Genomic DNA, 19108 nt, shown 5'->3' on the forward strand with positions numbered 1-19108 from the left:
GTCATTTGATACTACATGCTATCATTTCTCCCTTTTCTGACCAAGCATAAATAATCTTGTGAATTTGGAGTTTAGACAGCCCAAGTTGTCTAACAACAGCACAGTTACTCATGAATAATTTGGATTTCAATGTGTACATGAAGAAAGTGGCTCAACACAAAGCTTTTTGTATTAAAGCCATCTGTGATTCAACATCATCACACATGATATGGGGTCATTGTGTGAAAGCAGTAGTGCATGAACAGCCATGGAAATGGTGTATGAAAAGCCACTTAATGCCATACACAGTTCCTGGAAATGGTAATTTGGGGTTTGAGGAACAGTGATGCACTTACAAATCTTGCTGGTTTTAAAATTAGCTGTCTTTTCCATGCTCAATATAGTTATATGTGAAATTCTGATGCATGGAAATGACGTTATTAGCACGAGTTTTTTACTTGGGTATCTGAGTCATGCAGCTTTTCCAAAGAGAGCAATGAAATGCTGATAACAAACTAATGTGCATTCTGTATGTGTGATATGTATTCCAGAAAAGCATTTCTTTGAGGTATGGTAGAGTCCCCTTAAGAATTATGCTGTATAATCTTTTCTTACCTGTGTCTGCCCATCAGTTTTTTTTAAATTAATATTGGAGTCCATTATAATCACATAAAAAACTCATTGATTTCAAAAGCTCCACATTTTATCCTGCAAATTCCCAAGCATTGTAAAGTGGAGATATAGACACATTTGAAACCTAAAATAGATTTTATGCACAAAAAGAATGATTTACATATAAATAAATATTGTCTTCTCTCCCATAGCCTTTTACACATGAATTTTAAGAACTTTGCAAGTCTGAATAAATATATTCATGAAAGTTTGACTGCAGATTATATAAAGATTCCTCCATTTTGACATAAATCAAATTAATCCTCTTTGAATCTTCACTGAAATGATGATGCTAGGCTAAATAAATCTCTTTGAATTCTCATTAACTGTTAGTACAGCTGATTCTTTGACTGGTTCATTAGCATGCTTGGTGGCATATGCTCAAAAAGAAGAAGAAGAAAAAAGAACCCTACAATTTAATGCAAAATAGAACAAAGCTGTAGATTTCAGTCTTTGTCTTGTACACACTGTAAGGTACATGGAGCAATGATCTAACTTAAGCATTGCATGAGATTCTTCTGAATTGCCATTCAAATCTTTTCCTAACTTTGACAAAGTATAAATTAATTACGCAGCTGCATATAGATTTTCATCTGTGAAACTCATCTAAGACTATGGAGACAAAAAGTGGTGATATATCCACAGTATAACACTGACAAATACATATCAGTAACTTAAGTTTTCTACTTTGCAATAGAAGAGCATAATTCACTTTAATGATTTTAGAAACAAAAGAAAAAGTCATGTCTTTATCCCGTGAACATCTAAGTGAGATAATTTTACATTGCAGCTCTCAAGACTGGGAAATTCTCATCCAACTCCCTGTCAATCATTCAGCTCAAACTACTACCTACTAAAGAAAACACATAAAATGCTACTATATGTAATAATCAATTACCCACTGAGAAGCTATATAATTTAGATTAATTGTCATGGTACTTGGCAGAATTCAGAAGAAAGGAATGCACAAGATCACAAGGAAAATGGAGCAATCAGCAGCCATTTTCCACATTGCATGTCGGCAGCAGATCTGCACAAAGGTTTCTGCATTCTGTTTCCATGATCTAATACTGCACCACAGAATGAGTTCAGTTCCTTGGCTTGTGGCAAAGGTGGGTGGGATTTCCAAGAGGTCTCTATTTACATAAAGTCCCTGCACAGCCGGACTGAGCATCTGTGATTGAATGTGATGGGGTGCACCACACCAGGCATAGCCACAGGCATCAAACTGCCTGAATAGCCTTTTAGAAGAACAGGATACTGCATTATTTAATCTATCATTAATAAGTTCCACTTTAAGCATAATGCCTGCTGTCATGTTTCTTGACTTTCATGAGCTAATCCAAGTTGCTGCTTCTTATTATATAACTGTACTTCAATGCAATCCTAAAGACTGCTTCAGGATGCCTCTTGCAGTTTCCCATTATTTATGTATTGTCACAGAAAACCACTTCAAAGGCATGTCTAGCTGTAGGGATGACCTAAGATTTATCAGGTCCTCCCAGCTCAAATAGAGAAAAACTATTCGTTGTTGTGATTCCTTCATTGTAAAGGCAAACCCTTTAAAATCCACATGGCAAATAACCTTGTGTTATTCCTATTAACAGGATCTTGGAGAACAGCTATGGCTTTATGTTATTTACACTTTGTGATAACCAGAATCTCCTTGTTCTCCCTGCTCCTAGAGCGATGCCCAGAGTGATCTCTGCCAGAGATGGAGTTCAGCTCCCTTTCCTTGTGGGTGCCCACATTCTTGCCCGGTTCCCTCTGTCCATTCAGATCAGTGCTCATGCTTCAAATACTTTTCATGCGAGCCAGAATGCTAACTGAGATGAAAAGCCCAGGATAATGGAATAAAAGCTTTATTTCACAGACTTTTCCAATCTAAACACACTCTGAAAGTTATGCACTGAGAAGTTGACATTTTTTTCCTCTTTCCTTCATATCCTTACCTCAGGAAGAAGTGAAGAACAGCAGCCACACAGAAGAGAAGTGAGAGCAGTGTACCAAGCCCTGTGGAAACAGAAAGGAAGCAGTAGATCATTTCAACGAGAGCAGTATGTCTTGGCGTTGTTCCTTGACACCACCCCCGCCATCCCAGCCTCCTCTGCCCCTCCCACACTCACACATCTAAAAAGCAGATGGAAAATATTCTGCCAGGAGACATTGAAATACAGTGTTAGAAAGTTACTCTCATAAGGCTGGAGAAAGTGATGGAGAACTCTGGCAGGCAAATTAAATTATTCATAGTCAGTGGCATTTTGGAAGGAAAAGCAGGAAGGGAATAGGAGACTGAAGGATGTTATAGGGATTGTACAAGAACCATCTGGGATATTGGAAAAAGATGCACTTCATCTTGCTAAACTTCAGAGAGAGACCAGTGAGGCTAATTCTGAGTTCAGGAGACATTACCAGTCTTCCCAGTTTGTTTTTAGAGCTGAGCATACTCTAGTGCTGCCACGATTTTATGGATATGAGTCCATGCTACCAAATTTCACCCCTCAAACTTCACTCTAATGGCACTGAGCAATGACACTCAGATCCTGAAGTTACTGTAATTTCCTCATCTACTGTGTCACTTGGTACGCATACTAGTCTCATTTGGATTTTAAAGGTGTGACATGGAGATGAGATGATTATTGGAGTCATTCTCAGTGTTTCAATGATTAAACTTTTATTTAAATTTTATTTCCCAATTAAATGTTCTCTTATGTCTCTGAAAGACTGCAGAACATGTTCTCACAAGAACTAAGGTACTCTGCGTTCAAATTAAACAGGTGCCTTTTTTGATATGTCTCACTGAGAAAATGTGTATGGCATATCACAGAGTAACAACAATTGGAAAGTAACTTGCTTCAACCCCCAGATTCTTGCATGGGGATAGAAGGAAGGAGAGGAAGAAAGAACCATGTGTGAGAGCAGACATTGCAATCAATGTTTTTATGAACATGTTAAGATGATGTGATGAACACAGGAGGTCAACTTAGAGAAGATATTTTTTCTTTCTGTTTCGTCTTCTGAGTTTAGGCATATGATGTTGACAAACATCATCTAATTCATTTTCCCTTCATAGGTCTATCCGACCATGTCTTTGTACCAAAGGTAATAGAAACCAGATAGAATTGCCCACTTGAATATATAGATGTGCATAAGTACATGCATGTATACACACAGACACATTAATTTAACTCAAATAAAAATAATCTTATCAACTTCCAGAACTTCATCAAGATAATCTTGTATCTAGATTTGAATGTATATATCAAGCTCTTCAGAAATGTTGGCAAGCACTTTGTCCTCTCTGTTCCCCAAAACAATATATTACTGTCTGCCATGGGGTCTGCGCTTGTCCAACCCATGAAAACGAAGAAGCTGACACATATTGCAGAAATATTCCAAGCATTGCAATTTTCCTATCCTCACAAACTTATATTGCTGGAAACCAGCTTTTTTTGCTGGAATTTGCAGATGAACCAGCACCTGCCACAGCAATCTAATGACCTGAAGGAATTCTTACACAATCAATCCTTTTGACTTTTATTGTAGCAATCAGTGAAGTGTTTCAGTATCCTGTGGCATATTAGTCTAATGTTCTTTTCAGCATGCAGATTATTTAGACCAGAGATCATGGTTTTGGTCATAAATCACATAATAAACTTGGGATACAACTGGAAAAATATAATGAAAAAAAAATAACTAACATGAAGCACCAGAAAGAATCAGTAGGGAAAAGATAAATGGTTGTCAGTAGGCATATTAGGCATGTGTGCCCATGTGTAGATAAACATCAAGCAGATTGCTTGTTTAAACATTCTTTATTTTTCTTGAGTTTTTGCCTGAGGGGGGCTGAATTTCTCTCAAGAGGGATTGTAATAAATGTATTTGGCAGAGCTGTGATACCTGCTTGGGGTAGTTCTTCCACAGGAAAACCATTCCAATTATCATTCCAAAAATGATATTCCTTTAAAACAAGTATGAATAGTATTTTCATTGTGAATTCAAAAAAATCTTTTCAAAAAGAAATCTGAGCAGAATCTCTTAATAAAAAAGAAAAAAAAAAAAAAAACAACAAAAAACCCACCCTAGTTATTTCACAAGAATCATGATTTCTTAATATAAAAATTCCCTTTTTCTTTATCCCAAAATTGTAGTTTCTTGAGGTGGAGAAAAACAAACAAACAAAAAACATTTAACACTGAAAAACCACAAAGGATTGCAAGGATTTCAAGAAAGAGTAACTTTATGAAGTGAATGCATCTAGAAAGTAATATTGAGACCTAAATTGCCCAATAATCTTTTTGGATGAGTACCTGGGGAATTAAAATTAGTCATTGCTTAATTTACTACCAAAATATGAAATGCACGCCTGTCCATTCTACTAAAACAGCTTTAGCACTCACAAATATAAAAAAACATGTGTAGCATGCAAACCCCTTTTGCAGAAATTAAAGATGATATTGTTTGACTGGCAGAATATATTTATAAACCCTATTAATTCTTAATCTGTGTGCACGTCTAGTGTCCTTATCCGGCATTCCATGCAGTCTGCCCATGGTGTCTTTGTGCCAGGGCTATTCACCTGCCATTCATTCCTGCAGAGAACATTGCAGAGTCAATCTTTCAACAAGTTTATTTTATTTTCTTGTCCCCAAAATGTAATTTTCAGCTAAATAACACAAGTTGCTTACTATGTTTGCAGTAGCATTATCTTGCACGGAGCAAATAGAAACTCTGGAGTAGATTGCCTAGCTGGAATTCTTCCATGGAAGTTAAAAATGTCATTTAAAAGGGAAAAGTTGGACTTTTGCTTTCTGCTTGCCAAATCTAGGTCTTTGCCAAATTTTCTCCAGGTGGAATAAGATGAGAATATTCTGCCAATTTGTTTCAGGGAGACAGGCCTCTGAGGATGACCCCTGGTCAAGACAAATCAAGACCTTGGGTTGAAGGAAAAAGCTTTCTTGGGGAAAAAATAAAGACAGGGTGTCCACAGCAGGTGTTTGCATTAGATGCTGAGACAGTGTCTCTGCGTCAACATCTCCTCTCATTCCAAGAGGTCTCACAAGCACAAAGCAAGGGAACAGTGTTGGAGTTGGTTTTGTGTCCTGTGTGCAGTGTAGCCATCAGAGCAGCACTATGCTCGACTGCTCTGCCAAGAAAAGAACCCCAGAGCCAACCTGACAACCTTCATTTTGATGATAGCAGCTGTGATAGAAGGGCAAAAGAGTGAGAACTTTGGGCTCATCTGGATGCCTCTCTGCCTTATAGGAGTGGAGGCTGAGAGAGAAAATTTTCCTGGTCTTTATAAGAATTATTGCTTCCTCTCTCATTCAAATGTTTCCTCTGTTGAAAGAACTGTGAGGTGAGAAATAGTTGAGACCACAACAGGGTGTGATTCTGGATGCTGAAGCATGTTGCTGCTGCCTCTCATGGTAAAGATTTTACCTCTCATGGTAAACATTGAATGATGTTGAGGCTGATTGCCTGCAGCAGGATTTAGGTTCCTCCAGGCTGGACATACAGGGTGAAGCTTGTAGGGGTTTTTGTCATTAATGTGAGTGAGGCTCGGCAGCTTCCTGATGAGGGAATATAAATCTTCTGTTTCTAGAGTCAGAGGAAAGTAATAATATGGAGGCAATGCTGAAGAAGGCAAGGAATCTAAATCCCAGAACATGTTTGCAAGAATGGATTTCAAACTATCACTGTCACATGTAGTTCTGAGATTCATATGACACAAAACTCAGCTTTCCCAGGTTAATGCATATATATGTGTAGAGAAAGAGTTTTAAGTAGTTTATTTGCTAAAAATATAGACAAACATTTAAATATTTCCTTCTAAATATGATGAAAAAACCCACTAAGTTTGATTAGGCAATCCTGCCTAAGCTCAGCAGCGCTTAAGATTCTCTATGGATAAAACAAATCACAAAATAATCAAGGCTGAAGAGGACCACTGGAGTACTCTAGTTCAAGATCTCACTCAAAGCAGGGTCAGTTCTGAGATCACAACAGGTTGCTGAGGCCTTGCATCAGCTGGATCTTGAAACCTCCAGTGTGAATGAGGAGCTTCCCTCAGACACTGTCCACCTGGAGAAATAACTTCTGAAACTCTTCTGTTTCTATTTATGCTTCTTCCTCTGCCTTGCAAGTCTGTGAAGGGCCCAGCTCCACCTTCTTGATTACCTGCTTACAGATATACAGGAGAGACATTCTTCTCCAGGCTAATCAAGCCCAAGTCCTTCAGCCTCCCCTCTGTATTTTTTTTCCAGTAAGTATTTCTGAGACATCTGTGCCCTAATAAACATCATCAGAATTGACCAGTGTGCTCAGAAATCATTAAAGGGAAGCAACGAAGAAAACTTCAGATGAGCAGGATGGGACAAATCCTTTTAGAAATCTAGCTTGCAGATAAAAAAAGAGGGAATAAAAAGGATCCTCTCTAGCTAACATTGCAAGGCTATTCAAAAGAGATGAATCAGATCAGATCTGAAGCTTCTAAAAATTCTGGGCAGTGCTTAAGAAGCACCATGAAGAGAGAAATAAAGCAAAACAGCATGTCAAAACAGAGCTATGGGAATATAATCTGCTCGACCCTAAAGCAGTCATTTTGATAAAAGCCAAACTAAAAACATTTTCATGGAAGCTAACTTTAGCGTAGTGAGGATAATCACCTCTGCAGTCACCAGAGAGAAACAGGATCACAAAATGGTCCTGCATGCTTCACTGCTCCTGCCCAGGCTGTAGAGGCAGTCTGGTGGCACGAGCCTGAGCAGGCTAAGTCAGCCTTCATGAATGCCCTACAAAAAGTCTGCCTGCACAGTTATGATGTTAGGTAAGCTGCATCCACTGACAGCAGATTTTCCTGGCAGCCCAGTGGGCTGAAAACCATTGGCAGCAGAAGACTTTGCTCTAGCAGAGCTTCTTCCTTTCACAAGTGTTGAGTTTGGGTGCCTGTGACTGCCCCATTTCTCTTCCCCGTCTCTAACATGTGTGAAGCGGATTGCGGGTAGGAGAAGCTGTGTTGCAGGTATCTCCTCCCACATGCAGCTATTTGGAGCAGACTGTGGAGAGATCATAGGCACCATTTTGAGATGGGGAAGAAAGCAAATGAAAAGCAGATTGCCCAGACCAGTTGTATCACACACCAGGCAAATGAGGCAGTGCCCAGGTATCATTTGAGAAACCCCTGGCTCCTTGTCAGATGTGCTCTTTTTTCATGGTACTGCAGCTTCATATACAAGCTCTGACAGTACAGGCAAAGCAACTTGATGTCAAATAAAAACTAAATGGACTCGCAGCAGCACCAGCAGCAGGTCTTTCATCAGTGTCAGCGTACAAACAGTACTTTAATGAGTTCAGACATGCCTTGGCTTTTCTACAGCAGTATTGACTGAACTTCTCTTTTAATCAAATAAATGCAATATACAGAGAGAATTAGTTTCATGTAAAGCCTTGAACAAACACCAAAGAAATCCTCCTACCTTAGCCCGCACAATCATTCTGATAAACTAGCTGTTCTTTTCTTATTAAACAGATAAAGCTTTCAAACACTTCACAGTCATTCTTCCTCTAGTGGCAAAGGATTTCATATGCCACTGTTACTTCAATGATGATAATACAGCAGAGTTAACCTTATTTACCGGCTTTGACATTCAGTTACTTTCTCCTGGCTGTCTTTGGAAGACCTGAGTGCACTTCCAGGAGGTAGGCAGGTGCATATAGGTAAGTAGATATATACAGTGAATATATACAGAGATTAGTCAAAGGATTTCAGTTTTTTAGAGCAGAAAGGAAGATTATCCGTGACAAATGCAAATACACACATATACATCTGAGTGTGGTTTGTGCATCACAGATTTGATTCAGTCACGCCTCCTGTTCTTGAAATAGTTTCTTTCCTGATGGGTCACTTACAACTGTTTATATGCCTAAAATGCTCTTTTGCAAGTTGCTTGGGTTTTTTTAAGTGCAGCTTGGGGCATATTTGGATTTTTTTTGTGGCATTGAAACAACATCCTTCAGCTGAATCAGTCCATACCCGTGGAGGTCTTTGCCGGTTCACTCATACACTTGTACACTGCGCTCTTCTGAGTCGCTCGGTTGTGTGACGTCAACTCCCTGGAGGCTAGCAATGTCATTATCATTACCAGACAAAGACAGTTAGGTAATTTTGTCTGATGGGAGTGCAGATATTGACCTGAACTAATGTATTCTTATTTCCCAGAGAGAGATGCTTGTTGTAGCAATGTGACATAGCAGGGTTTGCTAATATTAATCTAAAGGCTGTGTTCTTTTTTAGCAGAGAAAAGCTTTTACATTCACATTCAATTTCATCACTTGACATATCTCTAGTCTACTTGCTAGACTTGAGATTCTTTGGCTGTTTAAAGACAAGTACACGGTCTTTGTATGTGCCTGTGAAATATTTTTGGCAACTTCTAATTTGCACATCTCTTGACCCTGCAGAGAAAATTGCCAAGCCTGTTCAAAAGGCTTGCTTTCTTCAGGACAGCCTAAGAAAAAATACCTTTAGGGGAAGGAGACTTGTAACAGTGATCACATCTGATGTATCTTGTGACAACACACTATACATATCTTACTCTGTTTTTCATTGTTGGCTGCTGGCAATGCTCTTGGAATAAAAAGTCTTTGCCTTAAAAAAATTGTTATTTGCACATTTTATTGCAATTTCCTTGAAAAGCAGATATATGCTGTGCATATAATAAGCATTACATAAGCAGATTGTAGAAACAGGCACACTTTATAGTCCTTCTGGGGCATTTTATGATTATTATAACAAAAACAAATATATGCCAGAAGAACAACTCCTCCTTAAGAATGTATGATGAAATTGCTGTCAGTAGAAAACTGGTTAATAAATAATAGAGTGCAACCATTTAGTGATGCAGTAAGGGATTTTGTGCAATATGCTAAAATATAAACTTTGGTACATAAATACAAATACAAATTAATACTTGCACTGCAATGATTCTGATTTGTGGTGGAGTCCAAATCATATAACACTCCCTCCAGATGTTAAGAAAGCAAAACTAGACAGCCCTGAAAAGGCAATCAGCCTTCCCTGAGACATGTGGTTTGACAGTGCTATCATCCTCTACTAGCTGTGGTGGAAAAATAACCACAGCAACTGCTCCAGACAAGCAGGCATTGCTGTAACTGGAAAACATGAGTTTCCAAACACCAATAAGCTTGTTATGATTCCATGACAGTCTTCAATACCAAAACATTTTAGTTGTAATGCCATATTCTCTATTTGCAGTGTCAAGCCTTCAAAAAGCCAAGGGTTTAAGAAAAAATTCAAACAATTTTATTTCTGTTTCAGCCACTACCAATCTGTGTAAGTGCATAGAAGATATAATCTGGCAGTAAGCATTACAGGCAGAAGATAATTAAAAATAAACTATCTGTAAATAGAATATTGCCTCAAGTCATCGAGCTCTATTTCTTTTATTGAAATGCTGTGTAATGAAAGGTACATGCAAAGTACATTTTCAAAAGAAGGGTTATTTGGTTTACTTTTCTTTGTCCAGGAAACTTCAGAAGTAAAGCTGTAAATCAATAGGTGACCTAACATTTACAAGGTACATGGTATATCCCCCAGAGGCTAGACCACAAATGTCTTTTCATCCCAAGCATAGCAATAAAAACCGTGAAGCCACAGACACTTTGTCTGAGCCTGCCTTTCTGCCCAAAAGTAAGCTTTATTCTAGCAAAAAGGGCTAAGGACCCTTGCTGAATTATAGCTGTTCCCAATGGTTGTGCTGCCTCAAATTTAGAGCCCAAATCTGAGGATTTTTCTTAACAAGTTGCTTCCTCCAACTTAACAAAAGGAATGTTTTACATGGCAAAGGGGACTAACACATTTCATCAACAGAAAAAGTAAAGCCTGCTGCAGCTGCTGACAGATAGGTTGCAATAGGTTCACATCTCCAAATCAATGTACCCAAATCAATATCACATGGAGTGTTATGTTTAATAATCAAAGCTGGAATGAAAGCATCACTCTGGGTTTGGAACTTTTAAAAAAACTTTCTATAGTCATGATGTTTGACTATTAACTGCATAGCACTTTCCTGAACAACTCTGTCTTTGAACACTACTGTAAATTTTAATACAGCACTTCATGCTACTGTATTTCACAGTCTTTTGCCTTACTTTTTCCCAGCTGTAACAACACTGTACTTTTTGTAACCAACAATGATGCCAACAGCAATGAATCTTCAGTATAGTTTCAGTATATTCATTTGCCTTGTACAGGCTTAACTTGATATTTGATAGTAAGAAAGGTTTTACTTCTTGGTGGGTTTTTTGTTTTTTTTTTTTTTTTTTTTTTGTTTTGTAGGTAATACAGAAACCATAATTGATGATTGTGGAGCTGAGCTTCTGTAGTATCCTACAATTGATTTGCTATTAAACTGGCAAAATAAGAAGATAATGTCACCAGCATTTACAGATTTGGCAGCAAAATACTTGGCACTTCGTCCCACTTGGGTTTCATTCGACAGAATTTGCTAAAATGGCTTTGTTTAGGGCAAAAGCTGGTAGAGTGATTTGGTTTAATTAAAACAAATTCACACTCTTTACCTTAGCCTTTAATATGGTTAAAGATAATCATATTCCTCCTTTTCTTTTGCCCCAGGATGTCAGGAAACCCCACAAGATAACATTTTTATCTTTAAATATTTGTATCTAAAGAACAAAGTAGTATATATTGCAGTTAAATTTCCTGTCCTACTAACCAAGTGGGCAAAACTGTCATTGAAAAAAGAAAAGTCTTTCACTGCTGTGAAATTGATAGACTATTTTATTCTGTTTTTTTCTCAGGTTAGAATAAGAAAAGATGTCAGCATGCTATTATTGCTTTGGAGGTAGTATTTCAATAACTGTCAATATAAGATTAAAAAAATATATCCATACATGTGTGTGTATATTCACTCAATAAACCCTGCTGGGTTTTGACCAAAATTGTCATTCACACTGAATTGGAGTCTCACAAAATATGGTGTGTGATTAAACCTCTATAAACCATGCAATAAAAAGTGAGGTTAGTGTTAACTTACATTTTTGAAATCTGAGTATACTGATGCTTCCCTGAAGATGGAAATTGTCACCTAGATCTATGGTCTGGCAGTTAAAAAAGCTCTAACACTGCTCTGCTGGAGTGGCAGACCCTTCCTTGGGGAGTTGGTTCAGGCTACCTCCATCTGTTACTTCTCAGCATCTTGGGATCTCTGGAACCCAGCTGAAAACTGCATTTTGAGCAGAAGCAACAGTGCAGGGCTGTTATACAGGGAATGGGGATATAGCTACACGGCCTTTTGCAGGCTGAATCTTCCTACACTCATGCAGACTGACTGGGTACCAGCTTTTTTCCAAAAGCCACACATCCACGGTTGCTGCTGCAGCTGCTGGAGTCAAGGAGACACACAGCTTTGAGCGATCCCAGTGCAGGGACAAGGCATTCTCAAACACGTCAAGGCTTCAATGTGTACTTTCTGGATGAATATTTAAAACGCCTCTGGAACAGCAAGTCAGTGCTGATTCAGCTTTGGGGCACCTAGTTTCCTCTTATTTACCAACACAGCATTTTTGAACCACACCTGTTATCTACATTGACTCCTTTTTGTTGCCTACTTGTGTCTGCCAGCCATTCAATTCTCTGAATTAGCCCACTTTTCCTCACTGACCACCTATGTGCAGCTCCCAGTTGCTTTTCCTAAGCTCCTTTCCCTAGCTGTCCCCTTTGCTAATGAACAGGTATCACCAGTGTGGCACTTTACAACAGAAAAAGGAGGGGGAGAGGAAAGAAGGCCAAAACTGCAATTAAAATAGGTAAGTGGAAATCTTTATTGACAGTGAAAGAATTTAGAGGAGCAAGGATAGGGAATCACAAGAGAAAAATAACGTTGTGTGATACAGGATTAGGACATGTCTGTGTTATCTTCTTGTTCAGCTACAGTTTCGGAGTCATATCAAAATTTCTGATCCTCTCCAGGCATCATAATCATTCACTACGTTACAAGAGTTTCCAGATGTTTAAATAAGTAGTACAGTGGTAGAACTCAACTAGGAGATTACTGTGGGTATTTAAGAAGAATGATGATCTAACAGAAACACCCCCAGGTATGATTCCCTTTCCTCTGTCCTGCATCTGCTTGTACAGTTCAAAACACCCTCTTCACTGTTATCCACCAAACAGCATCTTCTTAGCATTGGCTCCTCCACAAAGCTTTTGGTGGATGTACTAACTCAAACCTTTAAAGAATAATCAGAAGACTAAAAAAAAAATCCTAAAATCAGTGAGCCTGAAACTTTTTTAAGCATGTGAACAAGAAATTTCTTTCAAAATTCTTGGCCTGCCCCTTGCTTTTCATTATTATTTTACATTACAGAATTTGTTTGTTGTTCCCAGCTTCCAAAACCAAACATTTCAATTAACATCCATATTTTTATTTTTGGGTTATTTCCTTATCTCCCTAGTTGTTTTGCTTCCCTTATTTCTCTGCAATGTGATTGTACATAGATTTATATAATTCATTTTTATTTTCTTCTTTTTCTCTTCTATTTTTTGTATTCTTCATTTTGCTGCTTCACTGCACTTTTCATCTTTCAGTCTTCTAGATTCTTTCCACTACCATTTGTTTTTGGTTTTATTATTTGTCTTCATTGTTGTTACTTTTAAAATTTTTATTCCTCTTTATTGTGAGTCCTTATGTATGTGTTTGTTTTCTGCTTTCTCGCCTTTACTGTCTCGTCTTGTCATACTTGCAATAGGAATTGTTTGTTCATAACATACTTCTATCAAAATATTGTACAAAGTTGCCAACAGCATTTTGTCTGATCAAAGTGTCAAAAAATTAAAAGTAAGCACTCCAGGCTGTATTAGGTGCTTAACTAAATTCCACAGCTCTTATACAAGAAGGCTGATTTTTTTAAAGCCGATGTTCTTTCCCTGGTTATGGTATCAACAGTGTGGGGAAGAGGGATGTTGACAGACTTGCTTCATTTAATTTTATACGTTTCAGGACAGTGGTTTTACTTTGGTTAGCTTTTATTTGTTTCAAGAGGCTGATATAGGAGAGACACAGAGTTTTTTATGACTGTGAGAACCAGGTGAATGAAGAGGGTTTAGCATGGTTGGGGTACCAGAAGCACGGATTCCAGAATTTTGGTTCTTAAGATACTGCTGTAGAGTCGCAGAGGAATCCAAAGAGGAGAGGTAATCCAAAGAGGAGGTAGCCTCATGGTTTGGAATAAACTTTTCCATTTGTTGCTGGAAGGATATATTAGTTTTGCTTGAGCTCAGTGTGCAAGTTGGATTGCTATTCTTCTAGGGTAGAAGCTTATTCTTGTGTACAAGAACAGTCAATACTCACTCTGAGTAAATCAACCACAGTATTTACAACAGTACAGCCATTTGACCAGCTCTAATTTTCACACTTGAGGTTTTCAGTTGCTGAATCTGGTTATTATTGTGTTAGCTTTAGTACATTGTGATGCTGTCAACTGAAGTTATAAATGAGTTATAAAAGAGCTTCTGCTTCCTGGGAAACTTATCTTTTCAATATTGGATAATAATTTACCAGAAAAAAGGCAGACAATTTCAAATTTTCTTGAAAGCATCATTTATCTTTTTTCTTTGCTTTATCATTAATCACAATATTTTGTCTCACATCTGATTTTTTTCTACAGTTGTATACTCTATAAACTGGTTTGAGTATAACATTGAGCTCATTATGAGGAGGAGACTGGATTAAATTCCTTTCAATGTGAATTTTTCTGTGATTCTTTGATTTTATGCATTTTTAAAATTCAAAAGCTATTTAAAAATTGAAAAAACCAAAATATTACAGACCTGGAAAGAGAATATTTTTAAGTTACGAAATAGCTTTTCTGAAGCTTCAGTGAAATAAGCAAATTCATGTAACCAGTTTTGATCTCATTAAAATCATATTTTCCAACAGGAAGATATCATTAGGAGCAAACACATATACTGTTAACCAGAGCATTCCGGTTTTGTTGCAGCATAAGTAACCTGGGAAGCTGGAACCATTACCTCTCCAGTTCAAGGACTGTTAGTCTTGCTGAGTTTGTGCTGTCTTCATATTCACAGCTCTTAGCAGTGCCACCTGTCCCTGGCATATCTGCCACATAAAGATACGTGTGCATAACAAATAATGCTCATGTATACATACTCAGTTCAGGATTTATTCTGCATTTACCAACTTCACTAGATGCAAAATCAGCCACTTCCATTAGCACTTCATAAACAATGTCAGCTGCATATTATGTATGCACAGTTTGATCTAAGTGCAGCTCCCATGAGATTTTCCTCACCAGAACAGGATCTAACTAAGAGGTAGAAACATAATGAACTAGAGTGCAAAAACCTCAATGAACCAGATTTGCAGGAATTTGTTGTTCTGCACATTAAGAGCCTGAACCAATATAATCAGTGATGAGGAAATTTGAAAAAAATAAAAGCTTATTCTAATCCAAAGACCACCCAAGTGTGTCAATAAATGATTTTGTAAATATCTCACTCTCATTTTCTTGTGAAATTGCTACATTTCTGCAAAATGGAGATTTAGTATTTCTAAAGACTGTTCCCCTAATATCAAGATTAATTTAGTTTCCTGGGTGAAAGTTCAGTTCAGTGTTGATCTTATTCAAATTGCCTAACACATATCCTGATAAATTAAAGTGATTGTGCATGAAAAAAATCTCTACTGCAAGGAAAAAGTACTAAAAAAAAGAGAGAAAGAGAGATGCTGCTCAGCATTTGCAGGATCTCTAGGCTTATAATTCATCCGAGTGGCATAGAGGGTGACCTGAAGATTAGCAAATTCATGACACATTCAAAAGAAAGCTGAACATATTTCAGAGTATGGTCCTCATTTTTGATGAGGAGACCTCAGGTCAAAATGATCTATGAAGAATACTTGTTCCACTGACAACTCTAAAATGGAAAACCAAGAATGAAATTATATCATCTCTGAAGAGACTCCACTAAAGTGTCCCACATAATAATAAAAGAGGACAAACTAATATTGAAGATTAAGTGATAAACCCACATTGCCTTTCAATTTCTAGTGCATATAAGCTTTGCAATCGGTTTAATGGAAGGATATTCTGGAGGGCATGGAATTATGCCAGAATAGGGTCTCTCACATTATGTGAAATTTCCCTGTACTATTTTTATCTTAATTGTATTTTACACCTAAATCACCAGCGTTCTGCTGCAGTGTCATGCTGATGTTTAAGTTGACAAACATGTCAAACCAGTCTGCCACAACACAAGTGAAGCCTTGAGGCTCCATAGAGGACAAACTGAACCATCAGAGTGCTCTTAGTAAAGGCAGAAGTAAAGAAAAAGCTTTTATTTATCTACTTAGGGTTCAGAGGGCAGAAGAACTCCAAAGTTAAACTTGTAATTAATTGTTCAAAGAATCAGATAAGTGCCTCTCTAGGCACTGAAACTTCCAATCAAATTCAAAGGCAGCGTCCTTCTGTCACTTTATTTCGAGGCATATCGCCTTGTCTCATTTTATTTCAAGGCATATCAACTTTGCTAGATGCCTCCCAATTAAGAGTTCTTCTAGGTTCCTGTGTCACCAGCACATGCCCATTGTATGTAGGCTGGTGCCTAGCACACTCTCCTCACCTGCTGAAGACCCCACTCCAGCAGAGGTATCAATGCGCTTGCAAAGTAAGGAAGGGAACCATTCCTTTACAGTTGAGGCAGCAGACGTAGATGTTTTCTGTGGCAGAACAGGTAGGAAACATTGCACTAAATACTACTGAATCCTTAACTTGAGGGAAGTCCAACCCACGTATTCCAAGAGAATAGCATGAATGAGCCTGATAGGATGAACAACTGCCATGGGCAACATGCTGCCTTTCCTGCACCGCATTGCAAGAAACTTGAGTGGCATCATTAAGGGAAAAGAATATGCAGCAAGGAGTATTAGGGGTAATGGTTTTTGATAATCCTAGGCAGTAATCCTCAATTTCTCACCCTCGTATTAGCCAATGGGTTAAAAACTCTAAAGAAGTTTTCACAGCAAGAGCTGGGACCAGAAATCTACTTTTCAAGTTGTACACCTAATTTTAGCACCCAAAACTATTTGCTTATACACTCCTCTCTGGTTTATGGTATCTGGTATTTATTCACACCCACTGTCTGAGTTTACTGTAGCTCAAAGTCTGGTCTTGCCTGACCACCTTGCAGGCTGATGCTCAAGGTAATGTCTGGGGAAAAGGAAGCTAAAGCCAAAGACTTCTCTAATCTCAGAGGAAAAGAAAAAACCAAAAAGACCCTAGCAAAAAGAAAAAAAAAAATTTCCCTTATCTGTAGCTGGAGAACTGATCAAAACATCCTGTAGGCCTGAATCTGAGGTCACAAGAATTAACAGTATTTCAGATATTTCTGTCAAGACCTCAAGCAATTTCTAGAGAAATGTGAAGAAAAGCCAGCTATTAAATCAGCTGCTACCAGTTCTAGTTTTAGGTTTTGTACTGCACAATGTTTTTTTCTGAACATGAACAGCCACACATGTAGATGATTCCTTCACACAGAACTCAGTCTTGTGACTCATTATGCTCTCATAGGATAAACCTGGGCTGCCAGCAACCTACTCTTTACTTGATTAGGAGCAAGCAGTAAGTAGATAGGTAAATAAGACAACTGGAAGTGGTTTTTTTGGGCCATCACAGCAAGTGTCTCAAAGGCATATTTGTCTTATGATTTTGTTAGTCAACTAGAGTTGACAAACTCTAGGTATTGACAAGTTGCGTGTTGCAAAGCAAAGAGAAGGGCTGGAGTCTCCCATGAAGTCTGTAGCAACCTCAGATTCCTCAACTAAAATTTAGGACTCTTTTATGGGAATGATAGGTCTGACACCTGAAACTTAGGAGATATCACAATTGATTGTGAGATAATTTGCCATCTAGTGGATATGTCTCTTTTAGGATTCTGCCCAAGCAGAAGACACCAATTAAAATTTGGTGCCTGCAACATTTAGGTGCTTTGCAAATCCCACTAGGTCCACCATCTATCAGCACCAAAGATGCCATTGTAACTTTGAACATGGGTCTGCATTAGAAGACAAAAACTTTGCTGATGTCCAGACCTTGATAGATTAAAAATCAGAATTGTTCATAGTAAGTCCCAGTTAAACTCACTAAGGAAGACACACACGTTAACTGGTTTTATTTGGCTGAAAACACAAAGTGTCTTTTTGTCCAGAAAAATGCATGAGACTCTCCATATAAATAAACACAGCTTCTGGAACATTGTCTTTTGGCTGTGCTTTTACACCACCCTGAAGCAAACACTGGTGTGGAAAAGCAAGGATGCCTGGGACTTCCTTTGCAGAAGTTTCTGATCGGCTGTTCCACCTGCCCACCAGCAATTACCATAATTTAAAGAAGCCTTCAGGGGTTTAAGACTGTCCTATTTTCCCACCGAGCTCAACATCTTGCTGTGAGACCTAAGGCACCACAAGAAGGGCAAATGGCACAAAATTATTCCAGCAGCTGGCAGTATGTGCACCATGGGGTATTCTCTCAGGAGCTGATAGCTTCCTCATGCCATAAGGCGGCAGAAAGAAAGATGCATTCCCTAGGAGCTGTATACACTTATATATGAGTATAAAGAGATCTGTTTGTGGATGTTTGTGTCATTAAAGGGAGATCTCTGAAAAGTCTACAGTGTGAACTTCAAGGCAATATATGCACGACCAGATGAACATTTAAATTATGGCAACGAAGAATATGTAATATCTGTCATCTTTTTAGATTGAAAATTTCTGCAACTGAAAATTGAGATCTATCCCAAGTCAGTGAAAATACAGAGCTCCACATTTCTTACCTGGTGTTATCCATTCTAGCTCTGAAACCCTGTGTGTTTCACTAGCTGGACTATAACATAGCTTTGAGTTTTGGGTGTTCTGTTTGAGTGCAGTAAGGGAGAAAGTTGTGAGTTTTTTGCTTTAATGACAATTTACCTCTTAGCCTTCTGCACTATCCTCTGCTGGTTTGCTGTTTCAGTAATTTATCTCCCTTGTCATCTTGCAAGCTCACCAGTGCAGGATTGATGTCATAAAATTTAAGGGCACCAGTTCACTTGCTCAGCTGGAGCACAGATTTTACAGGAAGAGTAAAGCTAGTGTAGATATCTAAAAGCTGAATAATAAAATGTCCCTTCATCTGTGTACTTAATTAGCTTCTTTCCTCATGATTACAAAGATCAGTACCAGGAAGAGAGGAGCTTTTAGGTCTCAGCAGGTTAACTCCACGCCAGAGGATTAGACAGGACCCAAACTGTGATGCTTAGTGTTCTCAATTCCAGGACAGAACTGGCATTCAGTATTCATCTAGTCTGCTCTGCAGTGAGGTGAGACATTTGGGGAACTGAAAGCTCTGAGTAATTAAAAAA

The 19108-nt window shown here is 38.2% G+C and overlaps 1 long non-coding RNA gene across 1 annotated transcript in view; it reads right to left on the reverse strand.

Moving 5' to 3' along the window:
• Positions 1-2601: 2601 nt before the first annotated feature.
• LOC134418071 (uncharacterized) overlaps positions 2602-19108 on the reverse strand; it is a 41273-nt gene continuing 24766 nt past the window's right edge. The window contains exon 4 of the long non-coding RNA XR_010027677.1: positions 2602-2664. This is a non-coding gene — a long non-coding RNA (uncharacterized LOC134418071). The remainder of the gene's footprint in view (positions 2665-19108) is intronic.

This window comes from Melospiza melodia, chromosome 4, assembly GCF_035770615.1.
Source record: "Melospiza melodia melodia isolate bMelMel2 chromosome 4, bMelMel2.pri, whole genome shotgun sequence".
NCBI lineage: Eukaryota > Metazoa > Chordata > Aves > Passeriformes > Passerellidae > Melospiza > Melospiza melodia.